The sequence below is a fragment of the Ornithodoros turicata genome, chromosome 4 (assembly GCF_037126465.1).
Source record: "Ornithodoros turicata isolate Travis chromosome 4, ASM3712646v1, whole genome shotgun sequence".
Lineage (NCBI taxonomy): Eukaryota > Metazoa > Arthropoda > Arachnida > Ixodida > Argasidae > Ornithodoros > Ornithodoros turicata.
In genome coordinates this window covers 37,995,063-38,008,748 of record NC_088204.1, presented here as the reverse complement: position 1 = coordinate 38,008,748, position 13,686 = coordinate 37,995,063, and positions in this window count along the sequence as shown.

The window sequence follows — 13,686 nt, the reverse complement described above, 5'->3', positions numbered from 1 at the left end:
CTACAGAAGTAGTTCTCAGCCTTGAGCACAATGCAGGACCGTTGTTGGAAAGTTGCGAAGGCCCACAGTACAAGAAGGTTGTGATCGCTGGGAAGTACACTTTACGAAGCAGCTGTGGGGACAACTGCTGGACCCTCCTAGATGACAGTGTGGTTGAGATTGAGAACATTGCCGTGTACTCTGCAGCCAAGAAGCCATGCATAATTGCACGCCACTTCAAAAAAGCGACCTCTACACATTTCCTTGTCCCTCAACATCTCTGAAAATCCATCTGGTTTCCGAACCCGCCTGGCCAATGGACGATATTTCAATGAAATGTGTGAAGCTTCCTTTCCAAGGAAAGTGGGCTGTCTTCCCACTGCTTCATGCATAGTAACTTTTATATTACGCTCTAGCTAGTTCATTGTCGCACCATCAGGTCGACTTTACTGTGATCACGGTCATGACTATCATGTATTGTTCGTATTGTCACGCTGCCCGCATCTTGCTCTTTCTTTTTTTGCCAGGGACGCCTTTTAGGTATTGTTCTGCTGACAGTGCCGAATACTGTTTCCTCATACACGAATATTATCTGCAGGCAAAGAAGAATTTTTGATAGCAAAATTTCCGGGCGAGGACAACGATGTTGTGGTTGTACATGCCACCTGGGTCGACGGCAACTTTTGCTGGTGGCCCCCTAAGAAGAATTCAAGCAAGCTGAGGGCGATGATAATTAGAGGGCAAACCCCAGCACTGAATTGGCAATGAGTTGAGCGTGCAGTAATTGAGAGATTTTGTAAGTGCATATTTGTATTGTAATGTATTCTAATATGAACCCCTCTCAATTACTACTGTGCCACAGTCTTCACAGCAGAAGTCTGCCCTACCTTAAGCTTCATTTGTTGCTTCTCTGCTATTTGCTCAAAGAGAAAAAAAAAACTATTCTCATACTCTCAGATGATTGTGGCATTGAGTCAATATATGAGGCAAGTTTGATTGCAATCGACATGTCTGATTGCACGTAAGGCTCACATGAGGATGCATGGAAGAAGCTGACTGCAGCTGAGCACACATCTGACTTGTAATCTGACGTTGAAGTGAGACGCACGCGCAAAAGGCCTGGTAGGTTCATCAGCAGAAACTACTCTAGTAGTGACAGTGGGGAAACATCATTACCACCTCCCCCAGGTATGACATCTGCGGGTAGCAGCCATTACAGGCTAACTCTGTTTCACTCTTATTCATTGCACACGTGATGTAGCTTGATACCAGGAGCAAAGCGTTGAATGTCATTATTCTGCACGTTCTATGCAGTGGAAGTGTTTTGTGTGTGTTTAATGCATGTTCGTCGGTACAGCTTGGGACATACTTGCCTGGAATCAACAGCTTGCAGTTTATCCTGCCTGAGATGTAAAGGTATTGCAAGAAAGTTTCTTCCGACTACCAGACAGATACGGCATGTTACCCAGTACATGTTTATTAGTCGAAACAAACGCCTCGAGATCCAGGCCTGATAAACTGCACGCTGTCGACTCCAGACAAGTACGTCGTAAGTTGTAAGTTCTTCTGCGCCAGCTTTCCTTATAGCTTCCGTAATAGCCTGTGTGTCATTCCTTGTCTGCGAAGTCATGCTATGCATAGCGAATGGAGAATCGACCTCGTTCTTTTGAAAGTCATAGGAGAGACTTTCAAGCGTGTGCGTGAGAAAGGCTACAGTAAACAACACCAAGCAGGCTCTGCAACTTGCGTCTGTGGTAAGAAAACAATACAGCCTGTTATGTGAAAGTCATTTTGGGAAAGTGCGTGGGGGCTGTTCCAGACTCACTACACGCCGAGACACAGTCCGGTATGCCGAACACACCTTGGCCACAGCGCTTCCAGGATCTCGTGCCTGCCCCCAGTTCACTGTACAAGCAATGGTACCATTCTATCTGCGACACGTAGAGGTATAGGTACAGCAAGAAATGCTGTCATGGTGCATACCCTATTGAAAAAAGCACTAGAATCATCCTGGTGTTTTTGGTGGCTGTGATTTGGGACATTCCTGGTGCTTTCTTCTCTGATTGTTAGCATCAGAATTCCCTGGTGTTCCTAGTGTCTGTTCTCTGATGTGTGCGCTCAGGTGTTGCACACCAGGATCCCTGGTGTTTTGTGATGCTCCACTGTTGAACATTATGATGTCTCATATTGCGTTCAATCCTGCGATGTACTTGGTCCGTCAGGAACCTCACAATGCACTAAAAGCTGTGCATAGCTGTAGACATGTGTGTCTGTGAGAGAGAAAGCAGGACAGTGCAAGTGCGGCACCACAGCACGAACACGGTGTTAGTGCTGCCCTGCTTGTTTTTCTCTAAGCGTTCAAAACTAATGCACAACTTTCAGAGCCTCGTGAGGGCGCTGAGCAGTCAAAAACCTCTCGGTATCGAATGCGTGAAACAGCATAATGATCAATAGTCGAGCATCATAAAACACCACGAAGGGATCCTGCCATGCATACATGAATGTGGAACATTCAACCAACACGGTCTGCTCATTATTGCGGTACTAAGGCTGCTTGGGATGTACTCAATAATGTTAGCGATTCATTAAACCAGTCAACAATACAACAAGATATCAAAGGTTTCTTTCTATTGCCAAGGTGTCCCAGCTGTTAGCAGGCTACTAATTGTTTGCGTATAGTATACTGAGAATCAGAAATAGGAACAGACAAGCACGTGTAACAAAACTGTCTATATTACTTCTATCATTGATGATACACATTTAGGAGAAGTATACACTCCACAATATAAAAGTACAAAAAGGAGAAATGTTATTTCTTCTGCGAGTGTGAATACATAACATGCGGCACAGTTATAATTTAGAAAAGCATACTCGATCAACTCTTCAGTCATTTTCCGTCCTCTCTTCTTGTAGTCCATATCCCGTGAATAATCAGTTCACATGATGCCGGACGAAACACACATTCAAAGACGTCACACCAACGACCAGTCGTCACATCTACCCCGAATGCATCTCTTGTATTTTCTCACACTTCCACTTGTGCACAGGTTGAAAAGCAAACTACGACATATAATGCAGAACTTCAGAAACACATATTCAAAATTGTTCACATTCGTGCGCAGTTTTTATGTTGAAAACCAGGACGGAACGCTACCTCAACCACCTCGGCCAGCTCGTTGAGTTCAAAACAGACACTAATACCGATGGCGCTGTCGCTGTCTTATGTGACAATGAGAGCGTAAAGTTTCGTTTTCAAACTCGAGTGAAAGCCGCAAAGCGTGTCAATTTCGACACTCGGGGGAATTATTTGCGATCCGAATTATCATTCCTTTGTAAAAGAAGTTGCGCTAAGGAACTCATGATCATTGTAAATAGCGGTTTTCATGGTAACAACGTGTAGTGCTCGTACCGTGGCGCCTGTAGGTCTGGTGTCTGTGAACCACACCAGACCGCTCTAACGGTCACATTAAAACACTACATCTGTCTAGTGCGCACACCAAGCATTCTAGAAGGCACCAGAATCCTTCTGGTGTCGTAGTAGTCCACTCTGGTGTTGACATCAGGAGAACTCGACAGCACTAGAATCACCCTGGTGTCACGCCAGAAATTTGATGTGCACATTACAAACATCAAAAGTGTCTAGTGTTAGCGCCAGGAACACCAGGAAACACCAGAATAATTCTGGTGATTTTTTCAATCGGGTAGTTATATATGACAGTATGGACAACAGCCGCAAGGGTATCACCGGAGGGGAGAGTCGTGAGACCTCAATGCCATGCAGTACGTGAAAACTCTGCCGCACCACCCTGAAAATGTCGTCAATGCTGACATACATTTCACTTCTGTAATGGAAACTACCACAGCTGCTTAGTGTATGCCAGCTGCCATAGTGTGGCTAGTTGAGTTAGCAAGTTTACCATATGCTGCGGGGCCTGCCTCCTGTCTGTTTACCTGTAAAATCTTTTTCCTAGGATCTGCCAGCGAATTCTTTCAAGGTAGTGTTCCAGTGCCACAGGACGGGTGTCGCACTGAGCCTTGCAGCATAAGTGGAGTAGTAGCATTGTATGGTAAGACAGTACTCCGAGCGTTGATGAGCCTATCAGAGAGCAAGAACGCTGGGCTTGGAGGAGCTTGGCGAGTGGGCTTGGCGCATCAGTGGGCAGGATGCCTTATGTGTTTACTCAGTTCTTTCAGTCTTTACTGCTTTTTGAGACAAGGGCAGTGGCAGGCAATCTTCAGGATCTACACTTCGTGTTATCGCCGCCTGTTATCCCGACAAATACAACGCTTCTACACATGGTTCACCATCAGCAGCAACGAGCGACTTCTGCAGAGGCGACACCTACGAGGCCTATATATACCGGCTCGACACCCTTCCTCGACAGTGGGCTTGGCGCATCAGTGGGCAGGATGCCTCATGTGTTTACTCTGTTCTTTCAGTCTCTACCCAGACAACCAGCGATATCCTGTGGATATCCTGTTCTAATCGAAACGTCCTGGTCAACTCGGGACGTCTTCGGAAAGTCCCCAGAATATCCTGGTGGGATTTGCCAATCTCCTAAAGTGATCCACAACGTATGTTTTGTCAGACATTACATTTATATATTTTTTGTATGTGGTGTCTGCAACACAATCAATTTTTGCAATTACAGTGGTCTCCCGTTATTGCGCAAACTACGACTGCTTGTCCTATTTGTGACACGCAAAAAAAGAAGAATAAAGAAAAGGAAACTAGAAGTAATTTTTAAAAAATAGCTTAAGATGAACCACGTCGATTGGCAGATTCGGTTAACGCGAATGTCGATGGAGAACTCGATCCTGTCTTCCAGAAGGGAATGATTCTTCGGAATTTCTTTTAACACAAATCATCAGCACGTTTCTAAAGCGGGCTTCACCTCACACACACAAGCACTGCGGGGGAGTCAACTTTACAGGCGCATTGCAAGGTGTTGCTTGCATGCATTCGCACAGCCGCATCTACTTTTCTGTTTCTTTTTTTTTTTCTCGTCTGATTTTTATCTCGAATTAAGCTTGATAGTCACGTACTTCGCATTTTGCTTGAGTTTCTAGCTGCAGAGCTTAGCAGCTCAGTTTCTTGGCAATCTTTTTTGTCTCCTTTGCAGAGACAATGAAAAAAGATGAAGTGTGCCACCTCATACAAAGTTAGAATTATACATAGCATTTACACGCAAATTGTGTGAACAGCATACAAAGTTTTTAAATCTTTGCCAACCAAGGAGATGTTTCGACATTGCAACCTATTTTATTAGTGGTTATGACACAACGAAAATTTAGACTCAGCTGGTGTAATCTCAAGCACTTCTGTTAAGCTGAACCCATAAGACGAACAAATTTCTGAGGTCCCTTAGTGTCCATCTAAAAGGGAGACCACTGTACTGAGTCGAAGTGCCACAAAGCCTAGTTTTACATGAACCATAAAAAATTAGAAACATGAAAAAAATAAAAAGAGCTGAAAACAATATATTTTGTTTTGCATAATGAGTTTATTTGATACTGTGGTGAACAGTGAACATCCACATCAGGTGCAAGAAAGCTTCTCTATGAGTGCTGCAACATCCACCCTGTGGCACTGACAAAAGAAAAAAGTTTGTCGAATTCAGTGCAGAGAGATGGGCTACCCCCCCCCCCCCCCCCCCCTTGAGGTGATTGAGATTTTGTGGAGACCGTGTGTATCTTCCCAATTAACGTCAGTTGTTAGTTCGAGCCTGTCGTGTGCTGTCGCTGTGGTTTTTGCTCGTCATTTTTGTAATGAAAAGGTTGTTGTTTTCAAGTTTGTAGTGTTAAGACGGGTTGCAAGTAGTATAGACAGCGTGATCTAATCAATCTGCTTGTGGTCCACAGTCCCTATTTGCCTTGGTGGGGGAGAACTTCTGTACCTTATGCATCATACTGCAGGCCGCGGGATGTGACTTAATTTCTTGGGTGGTAAAGAGTATGGCGGGACCCCCTTCTCAGTTTACCTGAAAGTGTAGACTCTTACATGCACTTGAAATGTCTAAAATATGTAAGCAGTTATGCTTTAAAAAAATATATGCGTACTAGTGTGGCAGTGAAATGATGTTTGGTCGGTGGCCCCATGAAGCTGTTATGAGATGGGTGTAGCTTTCTGTCGTACCCTTTGGGTGGCTCTACTGAGCGAATTAAAACAGAAAAAAACAAAAAAAAAACCGGTGAGGTGGCACATCAAGGCAGATGTTCAATACAGTATAAAGATGCGTATACGAAGAGGGGAGTCAAGTCCTGTAGATCACATAAACAAAATACAGAAGCCGACACTGAAGATTTTTGTTTAAGTTTAATTTGTACAAGCTTTCGCGTGGAGGTCCACGCTTCCTCAGGTACAAAGTGAAGTGGTGACACACATAAGTATATATAGTATAGACACTGCTGTACAAAGAAAGGGAAGAGGAAGGGAGATATGGTGCCACATGTCTGTGTACAATGAATAGCTGGGCAGACGGATAAGTGACCTCTAACCGTTTAAGAACAGTAAAAGGTGTTGTTGTGAACAAAAAGGCTCGCCAACCAGTTTCGCGGAAGGGGGGTCAGGAGTATGGGAAACGAGTGGCCCAGAATGGACAAAAGGGAAGGTTACGGATTATCTAACGGAGTACCAGACGATGACTGAAAGTGGGGATTCAAGAATTGTGCACAAATAAATATAGATATATAGCTACTAAATTTACATAAGCGGATATAACGAGCCAGGACTAAGATTCAGACCATTTGGTGTGAGACACTTGAATTGCGAAATTAAGTAGGACTCTCTATTCTTACGTTTAATGTCGGTGCGGAACCCAGATTCTAGCAATATAATTTTCAAATCAGTTTCAAAATCGTGATTAGGTTGATTGAAGTGAATGGCGACAGGAGTTTGGCGGGCATTTAGGATATCAAATTTGTGGCCATAAAATCTTTTTCTCATTGTGTTGGAGGTTTCACCGATGTATTGTGAATTGCACTTGCTGCAGAATATCAAGTAACAAATATTGGGTGAATTACAGTGGAGTGAATGACGAATTTTCAAACAGAAGTCACCCAAAGTGCTACGGGCAATGGTGGACGGCGCGATAAATTTACAGGTCTGGCACCGTGTACTACCACAAGGATAACAACCCGGCGAGCGCTTCATCATGCATGATGACGTGAGGATGTCGCGCAAATTTTTCGATCTACGGAATGCTACTAATGGGGGAGTGGGAAAAATTTCCTTTAATTGCTCGTCAGCATGTAATATATTGAGGTGGCGTCTAAGAATGGAATTGGTATTGACAAGTGATTTATGATATGTGGTGGATAAAACTACATTACTTAAGTCCTCTTTACGTTTCGGGGTGAATAAGGACTCCCTGGATAGGCTAGATGATTTGGCAAACGAGTCATGGATGAGTTCAAATGGGTAATTTCTTTTTTCGAAATCAGATACCATTTGCTGAGCATGTTTTACAAAATCAGTCTGATCTGAGCAGATTCGTTTCAGGCGCAAGAACTGACCATATGGAATACTCCTTTTCTGGTGATTGGGATGATAGCTTTCATAGTGGAGATACTGGCGCTTGTCCGTTGGTTTCTTGTATAGTTCAGTGGTCAGCCTACCAGATTTACATGACACTGTCACATCAAGGAAGTTGATGGATGACCTTGAATAGTTACAGGTAAATTTAATTTTGCTATGCAGAGAATTGAAGTGATCAAAAAATGACTGCAGAGATGCCTCATCACCAGACCAGAGGACAAAAATGTCGTCGATGAACCTGAGATATATAAGTGGCTTAAGGGGGAAAGAATTGAGGGCTGAGTAGTTTTCAAAACGACCCATGAATAAATTGGCATAATTAGGTGAAACCCGGGAGCCCATGGCAGCGCCATGAATTTGGACGAAGTGTTGATCGTTGAATACGAAGTTATTACAGCTAAGAACTAGTTCTAAAAGGGGGATGATAGCGGGCATGGGAAGAATATCGGAAGGGTGAGAATTAAGGAAGTGTTCAACAGCAGAGAGACCTTCGTCATTGGGAATGTTAGTGTATAGCGAAACGACATCCATTGTTGCCAACAAAATGTCACCATGGTTACTGAAATGGTCATGGACAGCGTTAATTTTGGAAAGGAAATCGTTTGTGTCTTTGACAAAGGATGGGAGAAGGGGTGGGATGTGTTTGATGCAGTGGTCAGCAACTAAGGATAATTTCTCTGTCGGTGTGTTTATTCCTGAAATAATGGGTCTCCCAGGGTTATTGGGTTTATGAACTTTGATCAAAAGATAAAAATTACCTGGTGTAACGTTCTTAGGACGCAAGAATTTGGAAATATGGGACGGGATAAGTTTACTAGTGACGAGTTCATCAATTTTCTTATTAATAAGAAGACAAAAGGAAGGGGTTGGATCCTGATCGATAGCTCTGTAGAATGAGCGGTCACTTAACTGCCTGTCTGCTTCCGCGATGTAGTCGGATGTATTGAGAACAACTATACCGCCACCCTTGTCCGCTGGTCTGATAATAATGTCATTACGGGCTTTAAGATTTCGTAGCGCTACTTTCTCACAATTAGACAAGTTATCAGTGTGTACAATAGATTTCGAATAATTTGTCTTGATATCCTTGTGAACGGCCTTGATGTAATTGTCAATAAGGGGGCTAGTTCTAGAGGAGTCCGGCGTCCAGCTAGAGGGGTTTCGGAAGGGCGCAGCATCTGAGCTAGGTTTATCGTGAAAGAAAGTTTTCAGGTGCATTCTCCTACCTAAGTTGTGCAGATCGTGCAGAATTTCAAATTCATCAATACTACGCTCCGTAGGTACAAAACTGAGACCTTTTGAGAGAACACCAAGTTCAGCCTCGTCGAGGGTCACATCAGAAAGATTAAAGACGGTGTTATGGCCAGCCTTCGTGGAAGATGGTTCAGAATTTATCACGTCACAAATGCCATGCGCTAAAATGGGAGATAGAATAAGATCATCACGTTTCGATTTTTTGGTTTTGATTTCGTGAATTTTCTTCAGCTTATTGGCAGTGAATTCAGAGAGATTAAGAACTTCATGTTGAGAGAGTTGGTTAGCAAGCTGTTTGAGCTGGTTATCAATATCTTTCAAGACGTAAGAACTTTCCTGTCTGAGAATTTTAACTAGTTGGAGCGACGCATTATTGAGAGCGGTAGCCCACTTCGTAGAGCTCAATGGGGAATGGAACTTAAAAGACGGCGTGATGGACAATGATAAACCTTTGGGAATTATACGTTGAGATATACAATCTGTATAAAAACTAAAATTAGACAGGAATCTAGCTTTCCTAGCCAAAAGTTTACGCGCTTTCAAGAAGGGCACTGAATGACGTTCATTGTTCTGTACAAGTCATTGTGTCCGGCCGGACCTGCGTTGTCTAGACTGCTTGCGTGTTGTCATAGGGAAGCGACGGCTAACTCTCCTCTGTGGCCTGGCTGGAGGAGAAGAGCGTACTTGAGCAGACGCACCACGCGAAGTAGAAAAAGTCCTTGGTGAAGAACCCACGTTCACACAGTCAGACACCCCTGGAGATGCATCGGGGTGAAGTGGGGATCGCAGGTGGACTCCGGCGCTATGGTTAGCACACTCCGCAGGAGAGAAGCTGATTACGTTGACAGCGGCTGGAGAAGAGGCCGGGGGACTGTTGATGGGTGAAGCTGGAGCTTGTGGCGAAGAGGTCTTGGGCACAGGGGTTGTAGGAACCAACGCAGGATGGGAAGCAGAAGGGGCTGGTTGGTCGTTGCACGAGTACTTATTGGCACGAGTTGGTACTTATCCTTGCTAAACTCCGGAGTGGGAAGCATCCAGCACTTGCGGATGGACCAGTCACCTTGGAATTTCCTGGCTCTGGACGGCCACCACTTGAACCTTCGGGGCGCGAGGTGTTTGGCTTCCCACTACCGTAACTGCATCCTCACGCACATCTTGCAAGACCTCCCACCCCCAGCTGTGACGTCTTCCCCCTTTGAGCTGCGTCTGGAAGATTTCCCCCCCTTCCCCGTCGATCAGAGACCATCCACTTCTACAACCGACGCCACGACTGCGCGCTATGCCTACGTTCTTGCTCCACTTAACTCGTGCAACGACCAACCAGCCCCTTCTGCTTCCCATCCTGCGTTGGTTCCTACAACCCCTGTGCCCAAGACCTCTTCGCCACAAGCTCCAGCTTCACCCATCAACAGTCCCCCGGCCTCTTCTCCAGCCGCTGACAACGTAATCAGCTTCTCTCCTGCGGAGTGTGCTAACCATAGTGCCGGAGTCCACCTGCGATCCCCACTTCACCCCGATGCATCTCCAGGGGTGTCTGACTGTGTGAACGTGGGTTCTTCACCAAGGACTTTTTCTACTTCGCGTGGTGCGTCTGCTCAAGTACGCTCTTCTCCTCCAGCCAGGCCACAGAGGAGAGTTAGCCGTCGCTTCCCTATGACAACACGCAAGCAGTCTAGACAACGCAGGTCCGGCCGGACACAATGACTTGTACAGAACAATGAACGTCATTCAGTGCCCTTCTTGAAAGCGCGTAAACTTTTGGCTAGGAAAGCTAGATTCCTGTCTAATTTTAGTTTTTATACAGATTGTATATCTCAACGTATAATTCCCAAAGGTTTATCATTGTCCATCACGCCGTCTTTTAAGTTCCATTCCCCATTGAGCTCTACGAAGTGGGCTACCGCTCTCAATAATGCGTCGCTCCAACTAGTTAAAATTCTCAGACAGGAAAGTTCTTACGTCTTGAAAGATATTGATAACCAGCTCAAACAGCTTGCTAACCAACTCTCTCAACATGAAGTTCTTAATCTCTCTGAATTCACTGCCAATAAGCTGAAGAAAATTCACGAAATCAAAACCAAAAAATCGAAACGTGATGATCTTATTCTATCTCCCATTTTAGCGCATGGCATTTGTGACGTGATAAATTCTGAACCATCTTCCACGAAGGCTGGCCATAACACCGTCTTTAATCTTTCTGATGTGACCCTCGACGAGGCTGAACTTGGTGTTCTCTCAAAAGGTCTCAGTTTTGTACCTACGGAGCGTAGTATTGATGAATTTGAAATTCTGCACGATCTGCACAACTTAGGTAGGAGAATGCACCTGAAAACTTTCTTTCACGATAAACCTAGCTCAGATGCTGCGCCCTTCCGAAACCCCTCTAGCTGGACGCCGGACTCTAGAACTAGCCCCCTTATTGACAATTACATCAAGGCCGTTCACAAGGATATCAAGACAAATTATTCGAAATCTATTGTACACACTGATAACTTGTCTAATTGTGAGAAAGTAGCGCTACGAAATCTTAAAGCCCGTAATGACATTATTATCAGACCAGCGGACAAGGGTGGCGGTATAGTTGTTCTCAATACATCCGACTACATCGCGGAAGCAGACAGGCAGTTAAGTGACCGCTCATTCTACAGAGCTATCGATCAGGATCCAACCCCTTCCTTTTGTCTTCTTATTAATAAGAAAATTGATGAACTCGTCACTAGTAAACTTATCCCGTCCCATATTTCCAAATTCTTGCGTCCTAAGAACGTTACACCAGGTAATTTTTATCTTTTGATCAAAGTTCATAAACCCAATAACCCTGGGAGACCCATTATTTCAGGAATAAACACACCGACAGAGAAATTATCCTTAGTTGCTGACCACTGCATCAAACACATCCCACCCCTTCTCCCATCCTTTGTCAAAGACACAAACGATTTCCTTTCCAAAATTAACGCTGTCCATGACCATTTCAGTAACTATGGTGACATTTTGTTGGCAACAATGGATGTCGTTTCGCTATACACTAACATTCCCAATGACGAAGGTCTCTCTGCTGTTGAACACTTCCTTAATTCTCACCCTTCCGATATTCTTCCCATGCCCGCTATCATCCCCCTTTTAGAACTAGTTCTTAGCTGTAATAACTTCGTATTCAACGATCAACACTTCGTCCAAATTCATGGCGCTGCCATGGGCTCCCGGGTTTCACCTAATTATGCCAATTTATTCATGGGTCGTTTTGAAAACTCAGCCCTCAATTCTTTCCCCCTTAAGCCACTTATATATCTCAGGTTCATCGACGACATTTTTGTCCTCTGGTCTGGTGATGAGGCATCTCTGCAGTCATTTTTTGATCACTTCAATTCTCTGCATAGCAAAATTAAATTTACCTGTAACTATTCAAGGTCATCCATCAACTTCCTTGATGTGACAGTGTCATGTAAATCTGGTAGGCTGACCACTGAACTATACAAGAAACCAACGGACAAGCGCCAGTATCTCCACTATGAAAGCTATCATCCCAATCACCAGAAAAGGAGTATTCCATATGGTCAGTTCTTGCGCCTGAAACGAATCTGCTCAGATCAGACTGATTTTGTAAAACATGCTCAGCAAATGGTATCTGATTTCGAAAAAAGAAATTACCCATTTGAACTCATCCATGACTCGTTTGCCAAATCATCTAGCCTATCCAGGGAGTCCTTATTCACCCCGAAACGTAAAGAGGACTTAAGTAATGTAGTTTTATCCACCACATATCATAAATCACTTGTCAATACCAATTCCATTCTTAGACGCCACCTCAATATGCTGACGAGCAATTAAAGGAAATTTTTCCCACTCCCCCATTAGTAGCATTCCGTAGATCGAAAAATTTGCGCGACATCCTCACGTCATCATGCATGATGAAGCGCTCGCCGGGTTGTTATCCTTGTGGTAGTACACGGTGCCAGACCTGTAAATTTATCGCGCCGTCCACCATTGCCCGTAGCACTTTGGGTGACTTCTGTTTGAAAATTCGTCATTCACTCCACTGTAATTCACCCAATATTTGTTACTTGATATTCTGCAGCAAGTGCAATTCACAATACATCGGTGAAACCTCCAACACAATGAGAAAAAGATTTTATCGCCACAAATTTGATATCCTAAATGCCCGCCAAACTCCTGTCGCCATTCACTTCAATCAACCTAATCACGATTTTGAAACTGATTTGAAAATTATATTGCTAGAATCTGGGTTCCGCACCGACATTAAACGTAAGAATAGAGAGTCCTACTTAATTTCGCAATTCAAGTGTCTCACACCAAATGGTCTGAATCTTAGTCCTGGCTCGTTATATCCGCTTATGTAAATTTAGTAGCTATATATCTATATTTATTTGTGCACAATTCTTGAATCCCCACTTTCAGTCATCGTCTGGTACTCCGTTAGATAATCCGTAACCTTCCCTTTTGTCCATTCTGGGCCACTCGTTTCCCATACTCCTGACCCCCCTTCCGCGAAACTGGTTGGCGAGCCTTTTTGTTCACAACAACACCTTTTACTGTTCTTAAACGGTTAGAGGTCACTTATCCGTCTGCCCAGCTATTCATTGTACACAGACATGTGGCACCATATCTCCCTTCCTCTTCCCTTTCTTTGTACAGCAGTGTCTATACTATATATACTTATGTGTGTCACCACTTCACTTTGTACCTGAGGAAGCGTGGACCTCCACGCGAAAGCTTGTACAAATTAAACTTAAACAAAAATCTTCAGTGTCGGCTTCTGTATTTTGTTTATGTGATCTACAGGACTTGACTCCCCTCTTCGTATACGCATCTGTTACTTACCATGTCTCGTCCTGCGACACTGGAGATTTCATCACGCATTGCCATAATCGGCAACTCTCTTATCAAATTGGTGCCAC